Raw genomic sequence first — 12,925 nt, 5'->3', positions numbered from 1 at the left:
ACTTCATGTAGACACATACAGCAAATAAACAAAAATGAACACATCCATACCAAACAAGGAAATGCTGAAGGAAAATGATTTTATTATTTGGCTTTCCAGCAAATAGGAATAAAAGTGTCACTAAAGTAAAATTCTAAAAAAGTATAATAGAATATAGTTTAAGCTGATGAGCAGGGCCCCCATAACTTTGTCCTAAATCATAAATTGCTGCACAAACTGTTGGCACGATGCAAGTCCTGAATAATAATACAACAAAAAAGTTGGGACACTGTAAAAGCAACATTAAAAAAAAAAAACAGAATACAATGATTTGCAAACCTCTTAAACCCATATTTTAAAATGGAAAACATATGAAATGTTTAAACTGAGAAAACGTACCACTGAGATTTTTTTTTTTTTTAAACTGATGGCAGCAACACATCTAAAAAAAAAGTTGGAACAGCGACATGCTTACCACACTGTAGCATCCCCTCTTAACACTCTGAAAATGCCTGGGAACTGAGAAGACCAGTTCCTGGAGTTTTGGGAGAGGAATGTATGTTGTCCTATTCTTGCCTGACATAGGATTTTAATTGCTCAACAGTCCTAGGTCACCTTTGTTTCGATTGGTGAAAGGTCTGGATTGCAGACAGGCCAAAGCCATGCTGTTGTCATAGATGTAGTATGTCGTTTAGCATTCTCCTGCTGAAACGTGCAAGGGCTTCCCTGAAAAAAGTCTGGATGGCAGAAGTTGCTGCTCTGAAACCTGGATAATTCTTTCAGCATTGCTGGTGCTTTTCCAAAATGTGCAAATTGCCCATTCCATACCACCAGAGATGCAGGCTTTTGAACTGAGCGCTTATAACAAGCCAGAAGGTCCCTTTCCTCTTTAGTCCAGAGGATGCTGTACCCATGGTTGCCAAACAGAATGTTAAAATTTCATTTTGAACACAAAACAGTTTTCCATAAGGATGAGTTTAGGCGCGTTTGCAACCCGCACGTGCAGAGCCCGCCAGGAAGTCGTCACTGCACAGCGCTAGTCACAGGCAGTGAGAAATTTCTCGATCTCTGCAGTGTGGATCAGGAAACGTCTCACTGCCTTTGATTAGCACTGTACAGTGCCGACTTCCTGGCGAGCTCTGCGTGTGCGGGTTGCGAACACACCTGAGCTCATGCTTAGTTTTCCACCACAGTGGCATTTGAGCCCATGCAGAGGTGTCAATAACAGAAACAGGTTTGTTACTGTCTGAGGGCCTGAAGATCATGGGCATCCAATATTAAAATTTCGGCCGTGTATACAGATTTCTCCAGATTCTGGAAATCTTTTGATATTAAGTACTGTAGATTAAATATTTAAAGTCTTTGCAATTTTACATTGGGAAGTTTATTCTGAACATGATTAAAAAAAAAAAAAAAAAAAAAAAAGAAGAGAGAAGGTGTGCTAATTCAAGGGGCCATGCAGCAAAGGGACAAAAAAAAAAGCAGTAATAAGCGATATTGTACGTTAATGTTGTGAAACAATGAAAAAAATGCACCAATTCAAGAAGCTATGCAGCCAAAAAAAAAAAATAAAATCGCATATTACCACATTTTATTTATTTTTTTTTAATTGGGGATGGTCATTTATGCATATATTTGTTTATTTAGCTGCATAGATTCTTGAATTTGCACACTCCATCACTGTTCCACTTAATTATCGCATATTATTGCAGTTTAAGTGAAACAGCGATAAAAGTGTGCGAATTCAAGAAGCTATGCAGCAAAAATAGACCTATGCATGAATGACTACCCAAATTAAACCCCCCCAAAAACAGTGATATGCGATAATATATTTAACAGTGATAAAGTATCAAAAGCAGATCCACCCCTGGGGGATTCCTGGATGGTGGGAGCAACTGCATTCACAACTTTCAAGAACATTATTTTTGTGGGTTTTTTTTTTTTTTTTGAGCACTTGCTTTTTTTTTTGAGTGTTGAGGTCACTTGTTAAATGGTTGCAGCTTTTTCATGTGTATTTTTAGGGCGATATTTTATTTGGAATTCATTTTGTATATTCGTTTTTGTTGGTTGTGAGGTCCATAGCAGCGCACAAGTACTTCACATTTAATTATTCTGAACATGTTTGACAATTTTTAGAAGCAGCTTTCACAGATGGATTAACCTAATTAGTTGCAAAATGTTCTTACAGCTCTTCCTCATTAGTAAAAAACATGCCAGCTTTTTGTTGCCCTGTCCCAACTTTGGAGGTATGTTGCTGCCATCAATTTCAAAATGACCTTATTTTTTTCTTAAAATGGTACATTTTAGTATAACCCTTTCACTGCCAGGTCCGTACGGCATACGGACCTCCAGCATGGCTTCCGGCTGGCCAGGTCCGCAGTATGGACTTCATTCCTCCTGCTATAAGCTCATGGTCACTTCAATGACCATAAACTTATAGCAGAATTGTTCTGCAGACTCTGCTAAACAAGCCTATAGCTCTGATCAGCAGAATAGAATCCACTGATCAGAGGAAATGGGACTGCTTGTACAAACACCTGTGCATCCCCGTGCAGGTAAACATGGCCCGCCAAGGGCATACATTTTAGTATGCTACATGTAAAAGATTCTTTAGTAACAATTTAGCAGGAATTTTGTAAGTTATGTTGTGTTTATGTGCACCAATAATGATTTTAGTGTATTTTTATTGAAAATGGCGATTTGATGATCATTTGCACAATTTTACAATGTATGTAGCCACTAATAAATGATTTTTAGTGAACTTAGCAACTATTACAGGGCCAAAAAAAAAAAAAAAATCATCAGTAGCATTTTTTTTTATTCTATAGGCCATGTGCTTTCAGAAAATCTATGGTTTGAGTGGTCTTTTACAAAATTGAAAGCTGGAAGTGAAAAATGGTAACCTCCAGCTTTTTAGAGTAACTTGTTTTTATTTACGGTTTTGCACACCTTCAGTTTAACCACTCCACAAAAAAGTGCAAATTAAAATGTACAAATATTTGTCATTAACTCAATACTGTTTTAACTTTTATATTTAGTAGGAATTTAGCAGATTTTGCCATGTATGAATCCACTAATCATGATTTTAGTGTATTTTTAGCGAAAATATTGTTTGATAAACATTTGTGCACTTATCGTGGTGCCTTAAAAATCAGTAGCACCTGCCTTTTAAATTTTACTGGTTTTAAGTTTCAGAAAATATATGGTTTGGTGGGGGGGGCAGGGGTGTCTTTTTATGCATACTCTAAAAGCTGTATAGGGAAAAATAAGAAAGCAATAGAAAAAATTAGAAAAATGGTCTGGTCTGCCAAATTTAAAAGTAGGGCACAGGGTCTGGCAGCGCAAAGGATAAACATCTGATATGTTTTCTATTGTGAACAAAATATAGGTTTATAAGATTGCAATCATTGCATTCCGTCTTTATGTAGATTTTACATTTTTTGTTCCAACTTTTCTGAAATTGGGGTTGTAATAAAAACAAAGTAGAATCTCTCTCTCTCTCATACATCCTAAAAAACTAACAAATATTCAGTTAAATTTACCCAATTCTGCGCTGTGAAATATCCCAGGTGTTTGTGCAAGCACAAATTTTCACACTTGGACCTTCCCTAAAACTCCTGTACTTCCTATAGCTTCTACTGTATTACAGGCAAAGACAAAGCTTGAAAGTTAGGGAAACCCCACTGGATTATTTATATACCCAATTTACCAGTAAGGCTCCATGCACACTAGCGTTTTTTTTTTTAAGCTCCTAGAAGCTAAATAGTGTTATCCCATGTGTCCATGCACACTACTTTAGGCCATTAGCATTCTTTGAGCTTCAGCTTCTAGGAGATGAAAAAAGAAAATTGTTTTTGTAGAGTTCTTGGAGCGTTTTTTTTCCTTCACATACTGCGAAAAAAAAAAAGCTAATAAAATGCTAATGGTCCTAAAATGCTACTAGAAGCTGGCACAAAAATGCCATTATAAGCATTTTTCATCCAGCATTTTTCTGGCATTTTTTTTAGCTTATAGGGTGCATGGAGCCTAAATCTCCTAGTGTAAACTCAACATTAACCTTCTAGATTTGGGAAAAATAGATCTTAGAAGCTCCAGGCAGGTTCGGTTTAAAAGCCAAAACGTGATATTCATAAATTAGATTATAAAAACAAAATATATCGAGGGGAGTTTATCAAAACTGGAGCAGACAAACTGAAGCAGCTGTGCATGATTACCAAATCAGCTTCTTAATTTCATTTTCAAAGCTGAAGATGGAAGCCGATTGGTTGTAGTGCGCAGCTGTTTCAGATGTTCTCTGCTCCAAGTTTGATAAATTGCTTCCCTGTATATTCGCTTGCATTGCAGGTCTAGTATGAGGTTAATTTTACAAAAAGAAATAAAGTGTGTGAAGTCAGGCAGTTTTCAGTGCAGCAAATGCCAAAGTTATGTGATCTTTGATCCTTCCACACTCTAGTTAAAGCAGAAGTCTCAGACAAGAAGGTAAACTAAATAAAAAGGGAAAAACAAACCTTGATTAGCAAGAGCACAGAAAAAAATAGTAACTTATGATTGAACACCCGGTTTCTGTACAAGCCCAGTTGTGAGTGGTCCTCTTAAGGGAACCCAAAGAGACATGAGAGGGCCCTATTTTGAAGGCGTTTACAGTCTAAAGAAAGGGGCAAGTGATACAAAAGAGTCGAGACGAGAGTCTTGGCTGCCTGGGATTCTCCCTCATTGGCCGAGACAGCAGCATACGCCATTGGCACCCGCTGTTGTCAAAGTCAGTGAGCCAATGAGACCAGAGAGGGGGCGGAGCTGAGCCGTGGTTCCATGTCTCAATGGACACACAGCGCAGCGGCTCGGCTGCCCCCACAGCAAGCTGTTTTCTATGGGGGTAGGAGGGAGGGGCCAGGAGCGCTGGTGAGTGAGAAGAGGAGGATCGGGCCTGCCGTGTGCAAAACCACTGCACAGAGTAGACAAGTATAACATGTTTGCTATTTTTTAACAAATTCCCATCCCGTGTATAGTAATAAGACGGCTGCAAGGTGGCTCTGCCATCCCGAGCGGCCGTCATGTGATGTCCTCGGCTTCCTGGCTGTGAGTGGGGGGGGGGGGGCCGCAATGTCCACCGGGGACCCGCGATTGCTTATCACAGAGCAAGGATGTGCTTCTGTGTGTGTAAACACACAGATCCAAGTCCTGTCAGGGGAGAGGAGACAGATCGTGTGTTCCTTGTATATAGGAACACCGATCGGTCACCTCCCCCAGTCAGTCAGTCCCCCCCCCCAGTTAGAATCACTCCCTAGATAACACATTTAACCCCTTAATCGTCCCCTAGTGTTAACCCCTTCCCTGCCAGTGACATTTACACAGTAATTAGTGGCTATTTTTAGCTCTGATCGCTGTATAATTGTCAATAGTCCCAAAATATTGTCAAAAGGGTCCAATCTGTCCACCGCAATATCACAGTTCTGACAAAAATCGCAGATCGCTGCCATTACTAGCAAAAAAAACAAAAAAAAAAAAAAAAAAAGCCATTAATCTAGCTCCTATTTTGTAGGTGCTATAACTTTTGCGCAAACCAATCAATATACACTTATTGCGATTTTTTTTTACCAAAAATATGTAGAAGAATACATATCGACCTAAACTGAGGAAGAAATGTAATTATTTTTTTTAATTGGGATATTTAATATAGCAAAAAGTAAAAAATAGTGTTTTCAAAATTGTCAATTTTTTTTGTTTATAGCGCAAAAAATAAAAACCACAGAGGTGATCAAATACCAACAAAAAGCTCTATTTGTGGGGGAAAAAAAAAAAAAAAGAAGATCAGTCATATGTACAGTGTTGCATGACCGCGCAACTGTCATTCAAAATGTTACAACGCTGAAAATTGGCCTGAGCGGGAAGGGGGTGAAAATGCCCTGTATTGAAGTGGTTAAACAAAAAAAAACAAAAACAAACACTTCAGCCCCGGAAGGATTTGCCATTCCTGACCAGGCCATTTTTTGCGATGCGTCACTTTAACTGACAATTGCGCTGTTGTGTGGCTCTGGACCCAAACAAAATTTACGTCCTTTTTTCCCCACAAACAGCTTAATTTTGGTGGCATTTGATCACCTCTGCGGTTTTTATTTTTTACGCTATAAACAAAAAAAAAAAAAAAAAGATTTCTTCATCAGTTTAGGCCGCTATATTCTTCTACTTTTTTTTTTTTTTTACCAAAAATGCAATAGGCATATATTGGTTTGCGCAAACTTTATAGCGTCTACAAAAAATAGGGGATAGATGTCTTTTTTTTTTTACACTACCGGTAGTAATGGTGGCGATCTGCGATTTATATCAGGATTGCGACATTGCAGTGGACAGATCAGACACTTCTGACACTATCTTGGTACCACTGACAATTATACAGCGATCAGAGCTATAAATAGCTACCGATTACTGTATAGGGATAAGGTATAAGGATTACTGGCAGAGAAGGGATTAACACTAGGGGGCAACTGTGTTCCCTAGGTGTGCTCTAACGGTATGGGGGCTGGGACTGACTGGGGGAGGAGACTGATTGGTGTTCCTTAGTAGGAACACAGGATCGGTCTCCTCTCCCCTGAGAGAACCGGTATTTGTGTGTTTACACACACCCCCGCTCTGTCACGAGTAAGCGCGGGTGCCCGGCGGACACGCGGCGGGCTCGCGCCTGCTATGAAGTCTTAAAGGAGCAACATATAGCTACGGAGATTTGCACAGGCGTGCCAACCTGGTCGGCCAGCGGTTAAAATCACTTTACTACCCAAGTGTGGGCTCAGAGGATTTTCTTTTCTGAGAGGAAACCCTTTGCTTGGAATGTGTCCAGGTCCAGGCCCAGCTCCAGTCCTCAAGGCGCCCCATCAGGTCATGTTTTCAGGACTTCCCTCAGAAAAAACAGGTGGGGTAATTACTAAGGTAGTGAAATTGATTAAATCACCTGTGCAAAATAATGGACAGCCTGAAAACATGACCTGTTGGGGCGCCTTGAGGACTGGAGTTGAGAAACACTGGTCTAGATAACCTGGATACCATGAGAGGAGGAAGAAGTAGTGCAAATAACCCTTTTGAACACTATGAGCAAAGGCCAAAAGGCATTGCAACAACCTGGAAGTGACTGTCTTCTACTTTGCGGTGCGGAATGCGTGGAAAAAGATAAATCGGGATATGTAGATAGGCATCTTAGAGGTCTACAGATGCTAGGTATTCCCCTGGTCTCAGAGGCCAACAGACCTTGCAAACCCAGTTGGTCTTCGTTACCATGAACAGGTTTACCTCTTGCAGAGGTACTGGCACAAATACACCATGGGACAAGGGATGGTTCAGGGCATGGTGCAAATCTGACAGTCTCTGAACAAACTTTGGCTGATGAGGGTATAGAGTTTTGAACTTTATTTTGTACCCCTTTGTAACCACTGAATGAACCCACAGGTCTGGGATGTCTGTGACCCAAAGAGAGACCAACTGTAACAGACGTCCAACTCTAAGGAGCGAGGGCACCCTTTCATTAGGAAGAGTGCTATGGGGGGGGAAAGACTTGCTGGGCTTTATGGCCCAAGACTTATGCTGAAAGAAAGGGCTGAACTTAGGTTTGGAAGGTAAAAACCTATAAAACCCAAGATCTATGAATACTTTGCACTGCTTCTATTATTGTATTATAAGACATTGAAGAAGTTGACTGAAGAATTTGAAGATAAAATAAACCATTGAAGCCAAGAGTGACTTCTCTGCAAGGGAGAAGAGGTCCTTCACTGAGTACACTAGCCACAAAATGGAGGTTTCACAGAGTGTGGCGGGGTTATAGGAGAGCTGCTGCAATTCCTCAAAAACTTTACTCGCCTGCGTCGTCTACTGCATGATTAAAATAAAATGATTGTATTCTAAATGCGGCTTTAAGCATTCAAAATGCGCAGACACATGCTACTAATCTGTGAGGTCTACTAACTGCATAGCTTACCTGTATGAGTGAATGCCCCTGATGGGAATGGTGATTATTCTTCAATACATCTTATTTTTGCCAGATCTAGAAAAACAAACATTTTGTTACAGACCTTCAAAACATACTCCTAACATACTGGATTCTGTAGAATGCTTATGATGCTATAAAAAGGAAAAAAGGAGGGAGTCAGATAACTGGATACACTAATGATTGCCATGGATTATGATTATTCTTATTCATACCATGAATGCCTAATGAATTAAACACTCTGCTACAGCAAAGGGGTTCTGCAATTTCCACATAATTACCGTATTTTCCGCACCATAAGACACACTTTCTCCCCCCAGAAATATGGGGGAAAATGTCTCTGCATCTTATGCAGTGAATGTATGCTAGGCCCCTCGCCAGAAGAGAACCAGGAGAGCGGAGGACAGACATTTGAAGCCCCTGTGAGCACCGGGCGATCTCCCGGCTGGGCCTGACATTGTTGCCGAGACAGAAGACAGAGCATTCAGCCGCTCGAGCTGCTCTGTCTTCTGTCAGGAGGATGGGATGACATGAGGTAAGGCTGCATTTATTTTTTGCTGTAAATTTTTAAGTGCCTTTTAAAAGGAAATTGATTTTTTATCAAAAAATAATGCACGGTTAGTCTTCCCCCAATTTTTAATTTTTTTTCCTTGTTATCTCCAAAGAAATAAAATTGTTACAATACAGAGCCTTTGGGCATTCCCCAGCGCTACACTTCCAATAGGGATGAAATATCCCAAGGGGAGCTTGTGTACTAGGCCTAGTATATTGATAAATATTGATAAAACTGATAAATAATGTGAGCGTTTAACTGGCAAGAGTAATTTGAGACCATCAGAATCAGCCCCAACTATTGAGCAGCATTAGTGGAGAAAGATTCCAGCCATATTTTTGACACTTTGTTGAATTTAGCGATGCATCCACGAGTGTGATATGTGGCTTTATACAACGGGATTGCAATATTAATAGCCAGGGTGGAAAAAAAAAAAAAAGTTTTTAAATTAGCAAATTTTTTTTAATAAAATGCTTTTGGAGTAGAAATCCATCTAAAAGATATAGTTTTCTATTTAAGATACATTAATTTAGTTTATTCAACATAAAATAGAGCTTAGTTATGTAGCATGAGTCTGTATATTCTGCAATATTTACATTTTTGGTAAACTCATTTAATGAATCCAAGCTCTGCAAGCTGAGATAACATGCAGTGCATTGATGCATTCACACAGAATTTCACAGTAACCATGAGATAAAACAGTTTCTAACACCCTAGGAGAATAAAATGGCGGTCGTTGCAATATTCTGTCACACCGTATTTGCACAGGGGTCTTACAAGCGCACTTTTTTTGTATTTAAAAAATACAATTTTTTTTTTTAATAAAAAAAAAAAAAAAAAAACACACCACACACAGTTAACCCAAATTTTTTTTGGGAACGCCCGCTTGTGGAATGGCGACAAACTTTTACCCTTCAAAATCTCCATAGGCCACGTTTAAAAAAATACATTACAGGTTACACGTTTTGAGTTGCAGAGGAGGTCTAGGGCTAGAATTATTGCTCTCGCTCTACTGATCGCGGCGATACCTTACATGTGTGGTTTGAACAGTTTTCATATGCGGGCGCTACTCACGTATGCGGGCGCTTCTGCACACAAGCTCGGTGGGACGGGTCGAGTTTAAAATTTTTTTTTTCCTTGTTTATTTTACTTTTTTTATTTTTACACTGTTCTTAAAAAAGAAAAAAAAGGGTCACTTTTATTCCTATTACAAGGGATGTAAACATGTGTCACTTTTATTCCTATTACAAGGGATGTAAACATGTGTCACTTTTATTCCTATTACAAGGGATGTAAACATCCCTTGTAATAGAAAAAAAAAAAAAAAGCATGACAGGACCTCTTAAATATGAGATCTGGGGTCAAAAAGACCTCAGATCTCATATTTACATTAAAATGAAATGCAAAAAAAAAAAAAAAAAAAAAAAAAAAAAGAAAAAAAAAAAAAAGCCTTTTAAGAGCTATGGGCAGAAGTGGCATTTTGACGTAGCTTCCCCCCTGCAACGGTATAGAGACAGGAGGGGGCCATCTTCCCCTCACTCGTCTCCATACCTAGGAAGGAGAGGGATTCGATCGCCTCCACCGCTACCGACGGCTCCGGTGCGGCAGAGGGCACCGGAGAACGGCAGGACCAGGGTGCCCTCTCCCGCCGCTGATAAAAGTGATCACGCAGCGGATCCACCGCAGAGACCACCATTATCGGAAACCGGACAGCCTGCCGAAGAAGAGGATACCAGGGTTATGGCAGCTAGCTGCTGCCATAACAAAGACATCCCTCTTCAAAGTGAGGACGTATATATCAGCGTGCATCGGTCCGTAAGCGGTTAAAAATTATGATTTAAAACAAGTTTTTACTAGCGATTTATATCATGGATTTAAATTGTGATTTAAAAGTTGACTTGATATAAATCAAATCCACCCTAATCAGCTTTCCAAAAATTTAGGCAGGAAGCCTCTGGTTGTTTCCATGTTAATAGTATTGCCTTACGGGCATAAAAGGGCAGCAGGGCTATAAGGGTTTTAGTTGCTGTGTAGTGTGCCAAAGCACCCACCAGGCCCCAAAAAAAAAAAATATGGTCTGTGGGATTGGAATGGTTAATAGCGAGGTTATAAATTTCACTATCTTCTCCCAGAAAGAGTGCAGTTTGGGACAGGACCATAACATGACAGAAGCCTGCTTCCAGAGCAGGGGTCTTCAAACTGCGGCCCTCCAGGTGTTCAGGAACTACAATTCCCATCATGCCTAGTCATGTCGGAATGTCATAGTTTTACAATGCCTCATGGGATGTGTAGTTCTGCAACAGCTGGAGGGCCGTAGTTTGAGGATCCCTGTTCTAGAGTACCACACTTCCAACAGCTAGGGTAGACCCCAGGATAAATTTTATTTAGCTGTTGTGGAATTAAATACACCAGATGTAGAAGCCTAAATTGGATTAAGCTGTCCCTTACCACTACTAATTGAAGGAAGGGGTATTCCCACGTGTCTTCCCAATCTTCCGTATCTAGTTCAGGGAACCTGGCCTGTAGAGTTTCAAGACCAAAATGCACTGATGGCATTAGTGTCTTATATATGGCAGATAAGAGTTTTTCCAGTCCGTCATCTCGCAATAGGGATTGCAGGTTGGATTGGAGGAGCAATATTGACTGAGACCCAAATTGGGAAGAAAAGGCATGTCTGCGCTGGAGATATTGAAAAATGATTTGAGAACTCAAATTTGTTTGAGAGCATTAAAGGGAAGGATAGCCCCTTCCCCACATATATGTTCAATTACCTTGATGCCCCTTGCTGCCCAAATTCTAGGTTCAGGGATAGAATGAAATTCCGCAAGCAGTGGATTGAACCACGGGGCTGGAGACCATCTATCTGGTTCTTCATAGCCACACACTTGTAATTGCCACACTCATATTACTGATTTCATAGAGTGCATGAGAACAAAAAGGTGCTTGGAAGCCTCTGTATAGGGCATTGCAGGTGTGTCAACACTGGTCTCAAATTTATATCTGTAGACTTCCCCGGCATTAACCCAGTTTGGTCTATATTGACAAGGAAGGAAGTACCTGAACCAATCTTTTAGCGTGTATCTTAGCCAAATTTTTAAATCATAATTTAAAAGTGAACTAGGCCTATAGAAGGCACAGGATTTTGGGTCTTTCCCAGGTTTGGAAATTAGAACTATGTGGGCCTGGTACATTGTGTGGGGGAAAACAAATAGTGTAGCACTTTTTAAAAAAACATGACGTGACACATATGTCAAACAGAGGGTGATAAACCCAAATGATCACCACTAAAAATTCTAACAAAAAACATGCAGATATAGTGAACACTAACAAATACTGAATATCCAAGTGACAATATTCAAAATATAGTTCAGAACTTCATGTTCCCAACTGTGAACCAGGATATATGACTAAAGTGAGAAGTACCACCACCGAAAAATGGGAGGCGTACCAAAGCATTTGAACCCACAAGAGCATATGTTCTGTGAGTCAAACGGGCTTGTGTTGTGTAAATAACCAATGTTAATGGACACTGGAACCTTCAGATGGCTGGAACGGGAACACCCAGCTATCCTCAAGATGGAAGATATCTATGTATTGCCTTGTTCCAAAGAAGTTTCCTCGGCTTTTCTTCCCATTTTCTCTTATCCTTGACAGGCCTGGTCAACTGCCAAACACTGGGCTTCTGGACCAGTCCCTTTGTAGAGTACAAAACCCTTTCTTAGTAGTAAAGTGATAATCATGCATTTCTAGGTGTCAAATGATGATGAATGTTGCGCAGGTGTGGGGTCCGGGGAGAAGAGCTCACCTGCAGGCTGCACTGCCCAGTGTTTGGCAGGTTAAAGAAATTACCAAATTCCTGGAGTATGGCTTTTGTATCTACAATTACCTCCCCATCAGGTGTATGTAGTTCAGATACTACCATTTGGAAGTGGGTTCAGCCACAAGATTAGCTAACAGCCTGCCATTCTTGTCACTCGACTCAGATTCTACCAGCTAATAAATTTACATCAAATGGTGTTAAAGTGGGGTAGTGGAGATTAACGTCTCTTCTCACCTGGGCCAATTGGAGATAGGCCTCTGAAGAGGGGTGCTGCACAAAATGTTCGGCCGCTTCAGATTCACGGTCTTAGAGTTGTAGATTCAAGGCGTTATAGTCGGCCCCAGCCGCTTTTAATGGCTGAAATGCAATAAACCCTCGTGGGAGATACAGCTCCCTACAGAAGCCGTATCTACATTGGCAGGCCAGTAAGAGTCCAATAATGGAGAAACAGATTCATCAACCATATCATTTTGGATCCAATATCTAGGTACCTGGGTAACTCCGTCCACCAATATGGAGACGTATCTTCAGAGGGGAATAGTCAGACAGTCCCGCCAGGAGATGTGAGGCCCCAGAGAACTTCTGAAAGAACAGAGGAACTGCC

The 12,925-nt window shown here is 40.5% G+C and overlaps 1 protein-coding gene across 6 annotated transcripts in view; it reads right to left on the bottom strand.

The window, feature by feature from the left end:
* Positions 1 to 12,925, bottom strand: part of MTMR3 (myotubularin related protein 3) — a 188,957-nt gene that overhangs the window by 98,943 nt on the left and 77,089 nt on the right. For all 6 annotated transcript variants that reach the window (XM_073630785.1, XM_073630762.1, XM_073630795.1 and 3 more), the window contains exon 2: positions 7,940 to 8,005. The gene's annotated coding sequence lies outside the window, so the exon portion shown is untranslated. The remainder of the gene's footprint in view (positions 1 to 7,939; positions 8,006 to 12,925) is intronic.

Source organism: Aquarana catesbeiana, linkage group LG01, assembly GCF_042186555.1.
Source record: "Aquarana catesbeiana isolate 2022-GZ linkage group LG01, ASM4218655v1, whole genome shotgun sequence".
Taxonomy (NCBI): domain Eukaryota; kingdom Metazoa; phylum Chordata; class Amphibia; order Anura; family Ranidae; genus Aquarana; species Aquarana catesbeiana.
The sequence above is the reverse complement of the archived record's forward strand: the minus strand, read 5'-3'. Positions and strand labels throughout refer to the sequence as shown.